General features: G+C 36.0%; 2 long non-coding RNA genes across 2 annotated transcripts; one reads left to right on the top strand and one right to left on the bottom strand.

Annotated features, from left to right (window-relative positions):
- Window positions 1-6365: 6365 nt before the first annotated feature.
- Window positions 6366-19978, bottom strand: LOC124456096. The gene is made up of 3 exons (XR_006952100.1): window positions 19966-19978; window positions 9468-9473; window positions 6366-6433 (listed from the first exon to the last, which is right to left on the bottom strand). It is a non-coding gene; the product is annotated as an uncharacterized LOC124456096 (long non-coding RNA).
- On the top strand, window positions 10633-15009 carry LOC124456093. Its single transcript, XR_006952097.1, has 4 exons — window positions 10633-11119; window positions 11243-11355; window positions 14263-14324; window positions 14656-15009. It is a non-coding gene; the product is annotated as an uncharacterized LOC124456093 (long non-coding RNA).
- Window positions 19979-20405: the final 427 nt, after the last annotated feature.

Raw genomic sequence — 20405 nt, 5'->3', positions numbered from 1 at the left:
TTGTAATTATTTGCTGTTTCCACTGCTTCTTGTAAAACTGCTGCAATTTCATTTGCATTTTGTAAAGAGGTTAGAGCTGCATCGGATATACACATTGCAAAGGCATTTTTAAATGAAGTGAACGCACCATTTCCACGCTGGGACTCGATGAGAGGATGGGTAGAATAGTATTTTGCATTCTCAAACATTTCAACACTAGTTAGGAATCTCAAGTAAATAGAGAGAGTCTCATTCCCAACTAATGCAATAGAACATGCATTGAACAGACAATTCACATTGGCTAAAGTACTAAAAGAAAAATTAGTATTTAAGTATCATTGGCTGCTTTGTTATACCAAGTTATACCTGGAAACAAATCTGCTAGATTGACCCTGACATTAGAATGAATAAGGGTAACCAATACTGTTAAAGATAGACTAATAATATTGAAATTGAGAATGTTATTTTGTCTTTGTGTTAATTTGGTAACATCATGATAAAGTCAAAGTCACAGGCAGGTAGTCTAAGATTTGGAACTAGTCTAGGCATGTCGAACAGGATTCAGACGACTTATTGATTCCATCTACTATAGCATCAAAATGCCAGGAAGAATAATACATTATACATTAATACATTATTGATTGGCTTAAATTTTAAAAAGGACTAGCTTTGATTAATATTGAAGTAAAACATTTTTTTAACAGACAGTAACAATTAAAATTATTTAGGCCGTACATTAGACAGACTGAGTATGCAAAATAATGACAGCTTTAGACATATATTTTACAAGATACACTAAATATGAATAGCTGAAAATGAACGGATTGATCATATATTTCAGGCCAAGATGTCAAACGTAAATAAAAATATAAATTAATACGCCAATACATGTAAATTCTTACCTAACAGGGACATTGGGTCCTGATCTTTCAATTTGGCTTTCAGGGAACTGCAGTTTTGAAAATGAACAAGTTCGTAGCATAATATCGCCAGTAGAATTTATACGACGAAGCCTTTCCTCGTTGATTATTTTACCACAGTGTTGTCCCAAGTTAGACAATTCACCAGAAATAATTTCGCAAGCGTTCTCTTGCTGAAGATTTGGCGAGCTTTCCAAGAACATGATCTTTTTAGAAGTTCGCATTGATCCTAATCGCTGAGTAGAACTAGAAGTAGCGTTTTTTCAAGTCGACAAGAATCGAGCTATTGCATATGACTTGTATTAATTGCGCAATCAAAATACATTCACCGTGGCTCACCGAGGCGCACATGACCAAAACGTTCCCTGTGATTGGCTTGCAACGCTGCACCGTGGCTAAAGGTTACTATATTTAGCAACTATTGCGAAATTTTTTGAACGCTGACCGTGACATTTCATTCCCAGATTGCAGGTTCGAATTTACGAACATATTCCACAGCATGTTCATGGCGTATTTGGCAAGATTCAAGACGCTTTCGATGATTTTACAGTTCAGAGTTTAACTGGATGATAATACTATTTTAACAAGACGTTTAATTTGAAGTTTTTGTTCTGTTAACACAAATTTTTGACAAAAAAATTACAAAATTCATTCAATTTTTGCTTTTGATGGAATTTTGATGTATTTGAGCAAAATTTTTAATCATGAAAAAGTCAAACCTGGAAAAACTTAAGTGGCAGAATTCTGACCGTGGCTCAAGCCACTTTCGCCATGGCCTAGATCCGCCCCTGCATCGGACGTGTCTGTATGTGTTTGCATATGGTGGTCATTTTTGCATATGGTTTAAACTTTGCTCGACTTTATACGATCCATCAAGCTTGGAGATTGGAAATTACATTTACAATCGTGCTGGAATTAAAAACATGCTGGAATTATTGGATAATTTACGTTGGAAGGAACAGTTAAAAGATGGGTTCTAACTAGTCACGTAGCAGCAAAATGTCAACCAAAAATGAAGCAATCCCAGCAATTTACACACACACACCAAAACATTTGTGACAATTTTGAAAAGGATGATGGGAAAATTTTCACGACCAGATAACAAATGTGTACTCTTGTAAAAATGTGAATAATGTCGGTGTGCGAATATGCAGTTGGTAAGCGTTGCTAAACCAGCTTCCCATGGTTAATATTAAATGATCTGGTAGGCCAGCTGCTGCTGCCGACGTGGACGCCCCAATACGAAAGCTGTGGCACGAATAGTAATCGAGAAACCCGCTCGCTCTACTGCACTGCGTATCCACGATGTTAAAGTGGATCTGGTCAATGGTTTCCCTTCTTGCCTGCAAAAGAGTGGTCCATTTTTCCCAACACGAATCTGCAGGAATTGCATTAATGCGCGAACAGCACATATTGCCTGACCCGATGCTCCCAAGTGGACTGTAAGCACAACCGGAACTGGGTCTGTCTTCGAACATTTCACCTGCAAGTATACCACGTTCGGGTTAACCCGTTCATCAACGCGAATATCAGTGAGAGCTAGATGGCGTTGGTTGTCGAAAGTATTTGTTGGTGTGGTGAACTCGCCAGTACGTCGGAAACCAAAGGAACCAACGCAACAAGCTTCCCAAAACAAGAAGTCATCATAATTGTCCAAGTTTAAGAATCTCCGGATCTTGAACAAGACATTTAAGGTTACAGGTAGCCTTTGGCGTTTCGACACTCCCTGATTACGTTTGATTCCGCGGAGGGTCCGCTTAAATCGGTGACAGTCCTTTAATGGATTGCACAGTGACAATAAAATAGAACTGCGCTGCACATAGAAAAAGTTCCCGTAGCAGTTGCAAAACAAGTCATTTTTGGAAGTCCCACCACACTCTGGTTGTCACAACAAAACTAAATGCGGCAATTGCGTAAAATATTACCCCATATATGACATGCAACAACGATAGGGAAAAGTTCTTTGTATGCGATGTCTAAGGACAGTTGAGCTGGGGACCATTCCCCGATAAACCACTAGCCGTTTCGGAATGCTCCATAACCTATACCACCAGATACATCAGTAGATAGAAAGAAGTCGGGTACCTCTTCCCATTCTGGCAAGTCAAAAAAGTAAACGCCATCCTATGAAGGCAACAGGGCACGCCACCAGTCTATATGGAGTTTTGCATTGCTTATTTAAACAAATAAAGCGCAATCTTTTGCTCGAATGACCTTTTAATAAGTCTAAAAGACGACGGATAAAGGTTCTTCAATGAGGGACTACAGCGCATGCGTGATTTAGCTTACCAACAAATGATTCCTTTAAGTTACAACACCGTTTTTGGGCCCACTTATCTAGTAAGTGAACTATTTCTTCGCGTTTTTGAAATGGAAGCCGTGCAGTCATACGTACAGAATCAATTTCAATGCCGAAAAATGTTAGACAAGTTGCTAGTCCCACGCATTTTTCTGGCGAAAGTGGAATGCCAATTTGCGCAGCAGTACAATGAATCGCTCTTAAGCGAGCGGAACATAGATCAGACTCTGGTGTTCCCAAAGTTAAATAATCATCCAAATAATGAAGCAAATCACTCACATTCTAATTGTGAACAAGACACCAATGAAATAGGTCGGCCACTGAGTCAAATATAGCAGGTGCAAAACGTAAGCCAAAAGGTAAAGTCAAATCAACATATAATTATTACGCCAGCACATGCCAAGTAAATGACGATCATGCGGAAGTACAGTTATTTTCCGATAAGCGCTTTTGATATCAACTTTCCCCATCAATGCCACTTTTCCCGTTTTATCTATTAATGTAATAGCGTCGGTACTTTGCTGTACGTCAATAAAAAGTCATCTTTATTAATGCCATCGTTAACACTATTACCGAAAGGGAATGATAAATCAAGAATGAGACGCCAACCCCAATCCTTTTCAGGAATGACGCTAAAATGACTAATTTGCAATTAGTCACAGGCAGGAAAATAAGTAGACCCTAACACACGGCCTAAAGCTATTTCTTTGTATGGAATGCCAGAGCTGTTTTATGCCATGATATTTTGTTACGTCTCGTTAATTCATCATTGTATGCTGCCCATTCGTCATTATATCCAGTGATCTTTTCATTATATGCGGTCCATCCTTCATTATTTGCAGTGATACTTTCGTTATATGCAGTCCATTTGTCATTATAAGCGGTCCATTCCTCATTATATGCAGTGTGATATTTTTGTTATATGCCGTCCATTCCTCATAAGATATAATGCACGTTTCATTATACCTTAACTTATTATGAGGTTATTTTGTTATGTGGTAATTTCGTTATGTGATCATTTCGTTATGTGGTTATTTCGTTATGTGGTTATTTCATTATGTGGTTATTTCGTTATGTGGCTATTTGTTATGTGGTAATTTCGCTGTGTGGTAATTTCGTATGTTGTTATTTCGTTATGTGGTAATTTTGTTATGTGGTGATTTCGTTATGTGGTTATTTCGTTGTGTGGTTATTTCGTTATGTGGTAATTTCGTTGTGTGGTCATTTTTATTTCTTCGTTATGTGATGTCTAACATGAAGTACTAACGATTAACTGAAACGCAGGCGCTAATTGAACCATTTTTAATTTGTAACAAACGATTTGTTCAACACGTTGAATAGTCAAATAGTCAATAGGCAATAGTATTTGCGTTAATAGCCCTGCTCTTAACCAATTAGAATTGAGAAATTTTTTCATGTATATTATTAATAATGAAATACATGATATAATACTATGTATAATACGCAATACGGAATAGGAATAAAAATTGGTGACATGCAAAGAGTTTTGGAAAAGCTTGGATTTAGCTCTCACACTCAACGTTTTATAGAAGAACGCGTTACACTAGATATTGTTTGCAGACTTTCATTGCACGATTTTAGGCAACTCGGCTTATGAATGCTACTACTCGGAATGCTACTTTGCATTCGATCTGCCAAACAAAAAATGTTGCCAATCCATGGCCGCATAGCGGGCTGAGATGCTTTTCTTTTTCTAGCCGTTCCCCTTGCATGCCGAGGATAAAATAATCTTGCCTTTTCTGCAGCAATTGTCTATATACATTGATATTTGCGTTTATTTTTCCTTGTATTTGTGTGGACTTTGGGGCAACCATTTGATGGATTTAAATGCTGAAAAGGTATTTTACTTTCATACTACATTCATTTGTATGTTTTAGTTGAATTTGTTATAGATATTTTGTCGATGCGATTTGCCAGTATTTGAGCGCTTTTTGACACACTTTCACCTAGGAAATACATATTTATGAAAGCGATTATACATTCATTTTGGTCTTTAAGATACTGATTTTTCAGGTTAAAAGACTGAATTATATCAGCTAGAACTTTAAAAACATTAAAATTAAGCTCAAATTGTATGCATAATATGATATATATACGTAACACAGTGCAACTCTCATTTAATTCAAATATATATAATGTACATTTATTTCATATAGCACGTTTTGAAAGCATTATTTATACGTTGTTTATTTAATCGCTTTCATAAATATGTATTTCCTAAGTGAAAGTGTGTCAAAAAGCGCTCAAATACTGGCAAATCGCATCGACAAAATATCTATAACAAATTCAACTAAAACATACAAATGAATGTAGTATGAAAGTAAAATACCTTTTCAGCATTTAAATCCATCAAATGGTTGCCCAAAAGTCCACACAAATACAAGGAAAAATAAACGCAAATATCAATGTATTGAAGAAATTGTGTTGTTTCTCATTTGTTGACCAGAAAAGAGTCGTATGTCACTCGTATGTACTCGTATATTACTCGTATGTACTCGTATGTCACTCGTATGTACTCGTATGTTACTCGTATGTACTCGTATGTACTCGTATGTACTCGTGTGGTGTTTTAGTCACGATCCAATTTCAATGCCTTTCACAAAAAAAATACAAAGAAAATTTAACCTGCTACGATATTAGCTAATACGTTACCTAAGAGTATGTTTACACTACTCTGGATCGGTCTAAAATTGGCGCAAAAAACAGTGAGAACCGGGCTGCGTTTAAACTGCACCGAAGCAAAATTGTTTGAAAATTTCCTTTTCTAGAGTGATACGACCGCACTTTCAAAACATAGTCAAGCAAAAACGGAGTGGTAAGAAGCATTACTTAAACAACTAACAGTTAATATTTCGCTACATTTTACAAAACAATTCTCTTCAATTCGTCCCGCGTTGTGGCGCATAATTGAAAATAGTGAACATTATACGTTTTCAAAAAGCTCTTTATGAAAAATTTGCAGTAGATTTTACAAGTCATTGTTTATTATCACCTATGGCTAGAGATATAAACATCTAGCAATACGTAAACGAGAAATGACGTCATTAGTTCACAAACAACTAACGAATTTTGACAGCAAGAGACATAACATCCGCAAAACTGAGGCGGAGTTTAAACAGATCAGTGTAAACCAAAGATATACCTTACTTGTATTAAAATTCGAGTCGTACTCATTTTCGCTCAGCTTTAAATTCGCGCGATTTAATTTCGCGCACTTTGTTGACAATTATTCGCGCAGCTTTAAATTCGCGCAAGTAGTTTTATGTGCTTGTTCTTTTTGGTTTGTTCAAAAGAACTATTAATAACTAACGCATTTATATTGAGCTTTCTTTATGAAGAAATACCTCAATATTCATCAAAAAAGCGATTGGGTGGCCTCAAAAATGGCTTCAAAATAAAGCGTGAGTTCACTATCCCAACAAGAACTAAAAAATGTAATAAATGATGTTGCCTAACAATATACTTTATAAGTCAAACAAAAGTTTAGATACAGTTCAAATGGATCCTCTTTTCGTTGTGGTTCCTCGGAACTTCCTCCAATGCGGCGCTCACACCTGATCGTTGCCAACCTTTGACGACAATGTCCTTGTTCGATTGCATGTAATCATAGAACTGCACTATCCATTTTGCGTGAAGTGGTTTGAGCACGCTAATTCTCAAATCAACAGAAACTTTATCAGGTTGAATACCTTTCTCTATTTGGGCTTAGACTTGCTCTGAATACCAAGTTTGCGCCTGGTTTCGAAGGAAAGCTTTGAAAGAGCGATTGACCGTTAAATCTAAGGGCTGCAGGTATGATGTCATATTATTGGGAACAGGTATCATCTTCCCATTATTGTCGGAAATGATCTTCTTTACGGCATCCGTCCAATGTGCTTTAAAAACATCGGCAATCAAAACCCATTGTTTTGTTGCGCGAAAACCAAGCTCTTCTCTAATTTGCTTAATACAGGGGATAAGAATGCGATTGACTAATTCAATTGCTTTCGTTTCATTTGACCAATGATTTTCCGTGTGGGTAACGTGGAATTTTTATGGAAATCTGAATTTAGGGTGACACCGGTCTGTTTTCCCCTGGTAGATTAGTTGAATGGGTGCTACGCTGTTTTATTTGTTTTGCGATATCTTCAACGTTAATCGGTGCCTCCTGTGTTGTTTGCGGGCGTTTATCTGGGTCAGGTTTTTTCAAGAGGTTCCATGCCTTTCTGCTTGAGTGGCAGAAGTCCGTGTTTTCTACTGTTTCCTGCCATTTCTTGCAACGTCCTTTTTGTTTTAATATTGAGTGATTTATCGTGAAGGGTAGATTCATCATCAATGCTAGCGAAATTGTTCTGTCATCAATTACCTGTGATCATCACACCATGTCTATTGGGAGATTTGTGTATTCGTGCTGATCGTGGTGGCTGTTGCTGTTCATCTATCATACTGTTGTGGAACTATCTTACATTTCTTCATTGACTTCATGTTTTCATTGTCTTCTAATAGTTCATCATTCTGTTTTTCGGTCAAAATATCTTTATTATATCTATTTTTGACTATTGTAGATTTCTTTCGTCGATCAAATGAGCTTTCGTCAAATAATACGTCTCTTCATATGTGAATTTTACCAGTTGAAACAACGTATAGTCGATGAACTTTACTTTTGAGGCTGTACCCAACAAATGTGCATTTCTTGGTTTTGGAGTCCCATTTTGCCTTGTTTCCTTAGGAACGTCCACGTAAGCTGTGCAACCTAAAATTCTCAGATGCGAAACATTATTTTTTTAGACTGGAAACATTCGTAAGGTGTAACTCCGTTCACAGATACAGTAGGACTTCGATTTCTTAAGTTGACTGCAGTATGAACTGCTTCAACCCAAAACTTCTTTTGTAGTTTTGCGTTTTTCAGCATAGATCGTGCAGCTTCTTGAATGGTTCTGTTCTTTCTTTCAGAAACTTCGTTCTGCTGTGGCGTTCTTGGAACACTAAACTGATGCTGAATTCCCTTATCCTTTAGATATTTTTCAAACATGTGACAAGTGTACTCACCACCGTTGTCTGATTGAAGTACTTTAATTTTCTTGTTAGTGAGAGTGGTCATCATTGCTTCAAACTCTTTGAATTTCTCAAAAGCTTCATCCTTTCTCTTTAAAAGTAGACTGTTGTGTACCTTGATTTATCATCAATAAATGTTGTAAAATATTTATTTCCACAAAGACTTGTTTCTTCCATCGGTCCACAAACATCGCTATGGACAAGATCAAGTATATCTTGAGCAAGCGTTGCAGGTTCTCGAGGAAAGGTTGCTCGTATCTGCTTTCCTTGTGCACATCCTTCACAAACTTCAAAGTGATCATCGGATTGAAAATTAAGACCTTTAACCAATTTTTGATCTCGAAGTAGACGTAAATTCTTTAGGCTTAGATGGCCATATCATTGATGCCATATTTCTTCGCTAGTATTACTTGTAGAAACATTCGCATGATTCGAATCATTCTGTTCTTCTTTAACATCAATAACATACATGTTATTCATCATTCTTCCTGATCCAGATATAGTTCCATTTTGATCAAGTATCAAGCAAGTGTGTTGTTTAAATTCAACTGAGTATCCTTGTTTTGCCGTTGTACTAACTGAGAAAAGATATTTTCCTAAATCTGGAACATATAGGACGTCAACCAATCTTCTTGGTTCATACTTCTTCTTAGACTTAATCTCAATGTGCACATTTCCTTTTCCCAGTGCTTTAACTATTCTGTCATCTCCTAGCTTTAACTTTTCGGGGGATTAGAACGAGATGAAATCAACCATGATGTCCTTATTGTATAACCCTATGAGATGATGCACCTGAATCAATGTATCATGCAGATTCTTTGCTATCTGTAAAGAATGATGAATTTTGAACTGTGGCTCAATAGGATGCGTCTTCCCTTTTATTTCTAGTGTCACTTTGCTGATTCTGTTTGGGTTTGCGACATACTCTAGCCCAATGTTCAGGTAACCCGCAGTTGTGGCATTTACTTTTTTTTTTGAATTTGGCATTCTTTACTTTTTCGTTTTTGGACTTTTGACATAGTAGTGCTTTTTCACCAATATCCTTACTTTCGTTGGATTCCTTACGTTTCTGTTCTTCATGAAGAAGTCTAGCAGTAACGAATTCCAATGATAAGTCATCTGCTCTAGATTCCAATGCTGTTATTAAGCACTGTGTGAATCAAGCAAACTACAAAAGAGTGTCGCCACTTGATCTTACTCAGAAACAGAGGCACCCAATGCTTCTAATTGACTTGCAATATCCTTCATCTTGTTGAGATGTTCGGTCATGGAATCATTAGGACCCATACTTGTAGTGAAATATTTCTTTCGCAAGAATATTATATTGGCCAAAGATTTGACTTCATACTGATTTTCTTATTTCGCCCAAGCATATTTTGCAGTACGCGCTGATCGAACGAGAGATAGCTGTTCATCGCCGAGAGTATCAGTAGTTCCTTCACCATTAGGTTTACCTCATCGCCGATAACTATTTGCGAGAGATCCTTCTCTTCAAGTATCATCTGCATCTTAAACTTCTAAAGGTGAAAGTTTTGGCTATTGAACTTTTCGATCCGTGTAAATGCTTCTTCATTTCGCGAAGTCGCCATATTTTATATTTCGCACTTATGTAAGTTATATTCTCATAAAATCGCGATATCTTATATACTTTCCTTATTTACTAACACCAACAGAAACTCAAACGCTCCTGGGTCCATAACCTGTTAAATTATTCGTGATTCGGCAATAACATTCGGATTGTACGTGAAAATATTATGATTTTATTGTGGAACTAATAACAAGTTAAAGGACACATGCATGCTAGAAGACAACTTTATTTTATTGTAATGCCTATAGCGTGAAAAATAAGATGTACCAAGATTCAAAGTCATCCGCAAAATATTTCAAAAGATATTTAGGGTTATAATCGGCAAAAACACGATATTCGATGACCATTGCTAAAACGCCGTGAGATTGTTTAAGTCTGGGAACTGGGAAAGAGTGACGTATTAGTTGACATAAACAAGCATCGTTCTTATATCGTTCTACGACTTACACGCAGTTCTTGCACGGCTTTCAGTAGTTTGCTATTACTGTTTTTTATTTATCAAAAATTAATGGATTCTTCTGAAGAAGCCGATTATGATATTGTCATCAATAACAATGAGGTACAACCTTACATGTTTGAGCCTTTGGCCAACGCGTAAGGTGGTCATAATGATGACAATTCTCTGTCATCGGAAAGCGAAGATAAATACATTCACAGAATTGGAAATGTTGAATGGTTAGTTGCATTTTATTGATGCTTCATTGTTTTTCCCAAAGTAAAAACAATGATTTTATCTTTTAGGTGTGTGTGTGGCTTTTTTGTGGTCATGAGTACAGGACGGGAAAGTATATGTGGCCAAGAGGTAATCAATACTGATCCTCTGAAACATGGCGATCGTATTTGTATCAAACAAGAGGAAGAGTTAGCCACAGTGTGTACGAACGAAGCGGTCGAAAAAACAGCTATGGTCGTGTACACACATGACATTGGACCTATGCCTGAGAGGGAAGAAAACGAGTGAGAGTCTAATCCATTGTAGTTATTGCTCATCGTCGACGTGCTTTCTGTATCAGACCATACATCGCTATCCTCAAAATGTTCAATTTCAAATGACGTCGTTTGTGTGCTGTGATTTTTTGTTGAAATTAACTCAACCTCCGTACCTTAGCATAAAATTATTGTATTGCTGGATTTTTCACAAAAATCAAAACGGCCAAAATGGAAAGTCTATACCTCTACTTATCATATTTGGCACTTTTGTTTGAGTGGTTCTTGACCTTACGTGTTTTTGCGGACGGATTGTTATGTCTGCTTGGCATTTCACATTGCGCTTCTAAGGTACAAGGAATTTTCTGAGTTAAAGTAACAAAGAAAAGATCAAACGACATTAGTCTGAATTAGTTACCACTGTATATGTTTGTGTTTCGCTGTCTACATATATTTTGACATCTTTTATCTTAGACAAACTTCCTTTGAGGTAAAACGCACAAACATTTCGAGCCGATGTCGACACATCGTAGTCGTCTGCAAGAACGTCGTCAATAATCTAAAATTATAAAATTGTCGTCAATTTGGTAATGCTAATAGCTTAGTTTTTGATAAATGTAAACAAATATTGCTAACTATAACTATAATAATCACCTCTTGCCTTCGTCTCTTCTCAAATGCAGTTCTAACATTTGTTGGCTGCTTCGAAGTCGTCCTGCTGTCATTCCTACTGATTGCATCGCTTCAAAATTTTGCACGAAGCACGAACTCTCGAAATGTTGCGAGCACAATTTTAAGCTCTTTGTTGGCTTCAAATTTTTGCGTCGGATTTTTTCAATCCAAATATCTCGCATCCGCTTGTTTTCGGGAAACGAAAAAAAGAAAGCTTTGCTGCTTTTGGTGGTTCTTAGAAGAACCGTTTTTACAATTAAATGCGGCACAATAAACCATATTTTCAATGCTAAATTGTCGTGTTGTTATTGCAGGCAAAGAAGTTAGCAATATATTTTGAACGAAGCGCGCAATTGACCGCGTTTTGCTAATGTCAACTATTACTTCACAACGACCTTTTTCCAATCGGTAGCCGTCGTTAGCTCGTCGGGCATTTTCAATACGTTATCAGTAAAGCATCAACTTTAAACCTCCATATCTTCTAAAATATTTATCGTTTGAGTCTCAAACTTTGGTGAACTATTAGTTGGAGCTATACCTTAATGTAAAGTACAAAAATAACAATCCGAATTTTACGTTGCATGTGTCCTTTAAGTATCAGCGAACAACCATATTACAATAACAAGTACGAATGTCACTTAATCTGAAATGTGTCATATACTTATTTATGCATGCAATCCTATGTTGTTTATGTCTTTTCGTTTGATGTCATATCTTAAAGTGCATATAAACTTTACGTGCTTTTTACACTATCCAATGTACGCGATATCAAAAGCCATATTCCAAGATTTTGATGTAATAAGACAAATATTGTGGGCTGTTCAGTCTATCAACGCTGCAAAAATATACCATTTTAAGCGCTTGGTTTTACCGCTAAAGGACTGGGCCTGTGCGGTAGGGTGACGTCATCCAAGTAATCCATTCCAGAGCATTATAGTAATTTAACTAGCTATTCTCTTTACTATTGTCACATCATGTCAAATGCCGATGTATTCTCATGGCGATATACCAATTTCAAGGAAAGACACCGGTAAAACACTGTCCTCCAACTCTATATCATAATTTGCATTTTCTGAAGAATCTGAAGATGAGGTTTCAGAGCAGATGAAGACATTTTGAAAAAAAACGGCGCAATACTCGAAATATCGGCAAAAATATTGATTATTTTAAAAAGCAAATAACATGTTCTGAATAGAGCCTACGCGACTGTGTTCCTTACATGACGTCACAACATGTACTGGATACCAGACCCCATTGGAAAAAAATATAGTGAAAATCTGGACGTTCAAACCGTAATTGCAAAGAAAGCTTTGATCTCAATTCAATTGTTTTTTTTAAATTTGTAGTTTTCAAGAGCTGCTCGTTCAAACTATACTAAAATCTTATAAGGTTTATATGAACTTTAACAATGGATTCCTCTATGTGACCCGCCACAGCCGTTCCCATCACATTGGTTGCGAAATCTACAGCGATCATAGCGGCTGCTGCAATTACCTTGACTCCACGATCTACAAACGACAGAGGAACTCGGTTCCCTAATAGCCTCCCGTGCCCTCATGCTTTGATTAAACGGTGACTCTTTTGCTATCGAAGTATAATAATGATACAAATCAGAATTTATTTGGTTCCAATTTTGTTAGACCAGACGCTGCAGCTTCTAAGCTGAATGCGCGTTCGTAATTAAACCAACGCCATTCTCCAAATTGCCCGGAAATTCGAATTATTAGGACTATTTTGGCCAACAAGTCTCGCGAACGTTCGGGGTGATGGGAAGTTATGACTGAAATGTAACTTGTAAAGCACTCGATCCAAGTTAGAATATCATGTATTTCGTTTTTTGCGAGAGATTGGCGAGATTGTTGGCACAAATGAGCCATCCTCAATCGTGAATGTGGTCGTCTCGCTTTCGGCGTAATTAATGTTGTCGGGTACGAGTTCCGACAAGTCAACAAAGTTTAGAGCCAAAATCTGTGCCACGAGTTTAGCAGGAATAGAAGGACGACCGGAACCCAAAATAAAAGCTTGGTTAAGCCCGCTATTGCTAATCGTTACAGGTGGAAAAGAAGGAGGGAATAGCGAGCATTGCGATATCGTGTTAGCTATTGCGTTAGCTTGAGGAACACTCGCGGACTCTAACACGGCAATAAAGGATGGTGCGGACAACGTACCTTCAGTCTGCGACACTCCGCTCACCTCAATCATTTCTTCTCAGCTAAGAGCCGCTTCTTGTTTGCCTTGTTGGTATGATGCCACGCTAGAAATCGCCTCTCTCACGATGGCGTGGATACCTTTGCGGAACTCTGATGACCCAAAAGCAGCCGCCCAATTCACAGATTGGGCAGGAACATTTGAGCTTTGATCTTCCAAAGTCTCGGTATTTATGATGAATTTGGCTTCATTTTTGTGTGTGTGTGTATGTGTGTGTGTATGTTCAAATAAAATTTTTGTTCCGTACTTCACCGCAACGTGTCGAAAATGATGACCTAATTCTATGTCCGTGACTATATCATGCGATATGCGATATTCGTCTTCAGTCTGCGGGCGCCGTTCCTATGATATAAACCTTAGTTACTGCATAACCTCATATTCTTACAAACTTTTCAATATCTTGATAGGAATATGCCTTTTCGATATTGCAAGTGAGATGACTTGATATGGTAGAGAAAGTCCGTCAATAACTCGTAAAAATCTAGATCAAATCCTTGTTGGTAGAACAACTATGTAGCGGTTATCTGATAACTTCTCCCTTGTTTACGTACTTGTTGTTGGGGATATTTGATGCACTACCCGAGTATTTAAAGGATGTAGTGTTATTTCTTTAGACAGAAGACTGTTATACCTGCAATATTTTCCTGAAATAATTTGTAAAAGGCTTTATAGACAGGTATGTTTGTCTATTGTCTTAGTTAGGCAATTCCCCTACCTTTATAAGTCCCACCTTAAAAGTTTATACTGTTATTAATATTACAATATAATTAAATTTTATAATAAAATACTAAATGTTAATTCTCTTTGTGTAATCTTGAATAGAAACAGGGGCTTCATTGCTATTGACAACTAGAGTTAGGCATTTATTGCAACTTTTCACCTTAACAAATTAGTCGAACGCAACTACAAAAACTATCCAAGGCCGCAACAATGTTTATCAAATGTTGATATGGGATACTGGCACAAAATAGTTATTTTCAAATTTATCATATCATTTCTTGATTTAGGTACTGGCTCTAATTGGTTTGGGTGCAACATGTGAGAAATGTTATGATAAAAATTTGGTAAAGGGAAAGTAAAAAACATCCCAACTATGAACAAATGTGGAGAAGTTAAATTACATACTGACACATTAAAAAGTAGTTTGAACAATCCGTATGTATTTTAAACTTAATTGAATTTATTTAGATTATGGCTGTTAAGTAATTACAGCATTCAAAAATTTCAATAATTTTTGAACTTTTCATTATCATCTTATATCTGTATTAAATGGAATTTTTGTTTGTTAATAGTGTTTTACATGATGATTGTATTAAGATTACCAAAAAATGAAAGTCTAAAAAGTTTCATGATTACACTAAGTTACTCATTCTAAATAGCCCCGTGATTTGGTGAGCTTTCTTTCGTTGTTGAACCAATATCTGCCAGACTATGATATACATTTACAAGCTTTCGTTTCACTCTTTACTTATATATGTCAACAGGAACATAAATGTTGTCTATTTATGGACTCTTAACAATATAAGACCGTTTTATTTTACTTATTTTACTTTACATAAGCCTCGAGATCCATTAAAATTATTCTGCCGTAATTTTGTGCAAACAAATCAACGATTTATATGTCTTATTTCAATAAAAAAATAGGTAATAGATAATAGAAATTACTGTTTGTAATGCTGTTAGTCAGTCTGGTCAGTCAACTCTAACAATGACAAAAAATAAAATCATAAACCTTCTTCCATGCACAAAGCTAAGAACAATGACCTACAGAATTACTCTCTTTTCAAATTATACGACAGCTGTGCGTACGCTTGGGTAGTCTGGTATATTTATCCTGACTCTTCAAAAATGCCTGTGCATTATTGCTGTCGTTAAATCAATGTTAGCTACGTCCACAACAGACTTGAGAAAAAGGTGCGAAGTGAGAAAGCCCGTAAAAATACCCAAGCTGTATGATTAACTTTACTAATTTAAGTCACGTGATGTCATCTTTAAAAGTTTTCAAAACTCTTCTTGCGATTCTGACCTCAAAACATTCTTCTACGTACTGTAGCAACTCTGATAAATGACGCGTACAGTTGAAATGTGTGTCTATTTAAAAGTATGAAGTTAAAATATTCTTTGTCAGCATTTGCCATTGCATATAAATTGCATATATGCAGTAATAAAAGTATGAAGTTAAAATATTCTTTGTCAGCATTTGCCATTGCATTGAGTGGATCACGTCCATGGCATCTAGAAGTCTGAAACGAGTAAATATTTCGACGTCATCCACGGGAGTCATCAACTGTAGTCTATTATATTTATAGTTTTCTTTACAAACTTTTGTGTTCACAACTTTCGTTAGAAACAAATTGTATTTGTGGATAGCCAATAGTTGTGTAGCTCCTGAACTCCCAAATGAAGTGTGCCTTAATAGCAAACAAGCAGAAACAAAGAGACGACGAAGTTATCAGTTGACTTTGTTAAGCGTCTTTAAACCATTTGGAACACTAAAGTGTATATTTTGCGAATTTCAAGCCAAAAGGCTACAAGCACCGTTTTTCAATGTTGCCTGATAAAAAGAAACTAAACGTATACAGGACCTTTGAGATGAAAAGAACGTTAACGTCAGTCCATATCAAAATACTCTGAGAAAATTTAACATTGTTTATTATTCAGACAAGAAGGTGAATTATAGTGCAGAATACTGTAACCACTTGCTTACGTTCACAGAAAAAGTTCGTTGATTTTGTATACTTTTACATTTTAAGTAGATGTTAAATTAGTATTTAATCTTTGAACAACATTGAATACAGGCTACGATATAGTACTAGAAAATACCTTACCGTTTTCACCTTTTTTTGTATTTTTACATAACAATATTGTTGAAATGTCAGACAATTTATCGTACCTAGTCCTGTTTGCTTTAAACACAGCTTTTCATAAGTCAACATTGAATTAGTACGAATGCATGAATGAGAAAAAAATTGCACTCGAGTAAAAACAATGTCGTAGATAAAAGAAATCTCGCGGACTCGAAAAATTGTATAACTCGCGAAAATGAAAAAATACCTCACGTGAATGAAACTATGAATCTCGTGATCTAGAAATATATGCATTCTTGCTTGTCCATTAAAAGCCACCATAGGTAATGTTTTCAGTATATTAAATAATTCACCCCGAAATGAATTTAATGTCTTAGTAATCGGTCTTAAAACTTTGCAATAACTCTTATTCTTTATAAAGAGTAGAACCACAAAATTTCATGGAAAATCAGAAAAGAATTATAAATCAGCCGTCAAATTTGTCTACATTTGGTCTACCGCAAATGACATCAAAGCAAGAACAACGCCTCCCTTACATGACGTCAAAAACAAAGCTAGAGCCAGTTACAAAATAAGACATCCGTGGGCCATATAATACTAAATATAAATCGCGAACGATTTCAAATTAATTTCCATTCACATCAAAATACTACAAATAATGTTGAGATTTCATTTTGCGAAAAAAATTGTGAAGTTATGAGCACTTTAAATCCTGCGTCATTTAATTATTTTAAGTTTAGACGAAATAGCAATCTACCTTTTATTACCTTTTTCAATTCACAGAATGCGAAGTCTATATTTTACATAAATCATGGTATCATTGTATCAACGTTAGAGAAAATTGTCAACTTATTTACATGAAGGCTACGTTCTCAAATACTTTCAACGTCCTATCATATTTTGACGAGGTTATTGTGCTTGCCGGATAATTGGGCAAACATAGCAATGCTTATAGAGTGAAAGCTTAGATTATGTCTTGGGGTTTCTCACCCAAAGAAAGGTATAAGATTTAAAGAAGAGACAGTCCTTAAGGTTTTCTGTGAGCTCATATCGACGTACCGTTGTGAAGTTATTTCAAAAGACCCAAGAGTAGCAAACAGCGAAATTAAATATATATTTTGAAAGAATGATTATATCAAAATTTTACTATCATTGATTGAAGTATTGACTTATTTAATTATAATTTTTGAGTTTTACACCAAACACCCGTACATTACAATATGAAGGTAACACAGTTTGATTATACAATGCTTTTTGTCAGAATTGATCTTTTACGCAATTTTTTCTGGACAAAAACATTAAATAAAAAAAGTGGCGGAATAATCTTCAACGAACTTATCGAGTTTCATCCTAAAATCAGCTATCATCACAAAATCACATAAAATATTCTATGGAAAGCTTATTTCCATTCATTCAAAAAACTTTATCATCAGAATTTATGTGAGAAGAAAAATGTAGCAGTAATTTACATTCCAAAAGATTATTTCTTAAATTGTGTATTGCTTGTACTTTTTCAAATAAAGCGTTAGCTTCATATAATTATTTCCAAAATGAAAATCTAGGATTGGTTTAAAACTAAAGAAACAGCGAGAACAATATGCGATAGTACTGGTGCAATTGAAGTACACTGCTCAAGAAGATGGGCTTTTTTAACCATGGTTGATGATGGATTTCTGCGGGCGAGAACAACACAGCTTCTTGGCTTACTGACTTGTAGTACAGTCTGCAGTCATTCCAATGTAAAATTCTTGTAATGGAGTCATACCGCCACTCACCTTTACCTTCTTTCCATGAACAAGCTACGGTGTTATCAGGCTTAAAATGTACTTTTCCACTTTCGTAAATCCCATCCTGCCGCCACGACCATGTTCCTGTTATATTATCTGGGAAAACATCTGAAATTTAGATTGATAAAAACAAATAAACTAAGACGAAAAATATAATTGTTTCTTTTAGCAAATGAAAATGAACATACCCTCTTCGTCCCTATCGTCATTAAATTTTGTTTTCATTTGGTTCCCAAACACACCAAATCGTTCTACGAGAACATCCAAAGTATTGCTTGAGTCGACAACAAACTCCTCCTTGTTCGAAAATGTCAGATGAGTTTCATCTAGAAGTCTTGAAAATACTTTGTCATGGCTTCGTTTATTTGAAAATGAAGCTTTTTTAGTTCTTATTTGAAGTCTTCTACAGTTTCATTCAAATCACTGGCTTCACTAGAGTCATCAGACGTGGCCGAAAGAAGTGACAAGGACAAGACAACAACACTGGCAATTTCAGCATACAAAATAACTTCAGTAAACATTTTTTCAGGGTCCATATCACTGTCAATGATCTTTTGACAGGCGAGCTTTCCAGCATCACGTGACCTAAATAGATTTTCTCTGAAAATCTTCACGTTTTCAACGTAATACATTGTATATTTATAACACTCAAAACACACCAAGACATTTTCTTTAATTTCCGACCATTGAGACAGATCTTTGGGAAACTGAACTTTCTCAGCATTGAGACGATTACTCGATTGCTCTTTATTTAAACGAGCCTTTGTCTATTCAATGAGATCAATCAATGATAGCAAACGTTCACTCAAAGGAGCAGCAGCAATGCAGAATTTTGAAATGGATGACATCAATTTGATAGATGTTACAAAGTTAGATATGTCGTCGACAACTCCGATATTTTGTCGATGCCCATTTGCATCAATTACTAAAGCACCATGTTCACAACCAAATTTAACAATAGCAGAAACATTTCTTTCGGCAAGTAAACGGTGAAGAGCTAATCTTCCGTTTTTTTCTGTCCTCTTCGTTTTCATTCCCTAAAAAAATTGTTTCATATAAGCCTCCTACTTTTTTGTCGGTTCTCGCATTAGCATATTTCAGTTCAGCAAAAGTCAAAACAACTGGTTGGTCTCCATTTGTTATTTGAATTTCATCTGGCATCAATACAACAGGAAAAGATATTATTGCATTGGCCAGGTGATCATCGCCAGTGTTGTCATATTCATCCAGAAACGTTTTTCGATGACTTACAAGTTCCAAATAATGTTCACGAGCAATGTCGAGCTTCTTGAAGGCTGCAGCACAATCAAGCACATTCTGCTTGGCTATATCACTTACATTGTTAGCATATTTCCCTCCAAATATTGCCCATTTATGATTCAATCTTTCTTCATGCCAAACAAATGCATTAGATCTTGTGTTCACATTTGGGTGGACTATTGATGCTTCACTCCACGCTGGAATACGGCTGGAATTGGCCTCAAAAGTATATTCTCTATTGTAATTTAATGAATCGCGGGATCCAAGCACAGCTCTATTCTCACTTGAACCTGTATGGCTTTGAAAAGATGAGATGTCTTTCAAAACAATGTTATTGGCACTCATGTTTAATGAGATAGTTTGTCCCATGCTTGTAATTCAGACTCCTATGATACAAAAATGTCAGTTTTATCAAAATGACCACTGTTTTCTTGTAAATATGCTTTAATGTAAGGTGTTATACTACTCTGCTTTGAATAACACCCTACATTACATTTTCCTCGTTGACAATTTTCTTACAGTTATTCCTCTAACACAAACTTGGGGTGTTTTTTTACTTATGAACAAAGTTAGTGCGGGTGGTGTGTATTACAGGGAGGCGTTTATTTTGGAATCTCACTCCTAAGTTTGCATGTAAGGTTCCACATTTCAAAGCAGCGCAAATCGACTCTATTACGACTCTTTCTCTTGTGAAGAATCAGGGAGGCGGTTTTTTTTTTCAATTGAGTGTATTTGACGATATTTTATATCGATAAAAAGCTTTCAATAAAACAGCATAACAGCATGAAATTACAGTAAAATCTGTAGAAAAGCTAGCGCAGATATATATTGAGTGCCTCTTCCAAAACGTGAGTTCATCGTTTTTTGCGCTTTCATTAACTGCTTACTGATTCCTTTACTTTG

The sequence above is a fragment of the Xenia sp. Carnegie-2017 genome, unplaced genomic scaffold (assembly GCF_021976095.1).
Source record: "Xenia sp. Carnegie-2017 unplaced genomic scaffold, XeniaSp_v1 HiC_scaffold_42, whole genome shotgun sequence".
Taxonomy (NCBI): domain Eukaryota; kingdom Metazoa; phylum Cnidaria; class Anthozoa; order Malacalcyonacea; family Xeniidae; genus Xenia; species Xenia sp. Carnegie-2017.
This window is presented reverse-complemented; position numbering and strand designations above follow the sequence as displayed.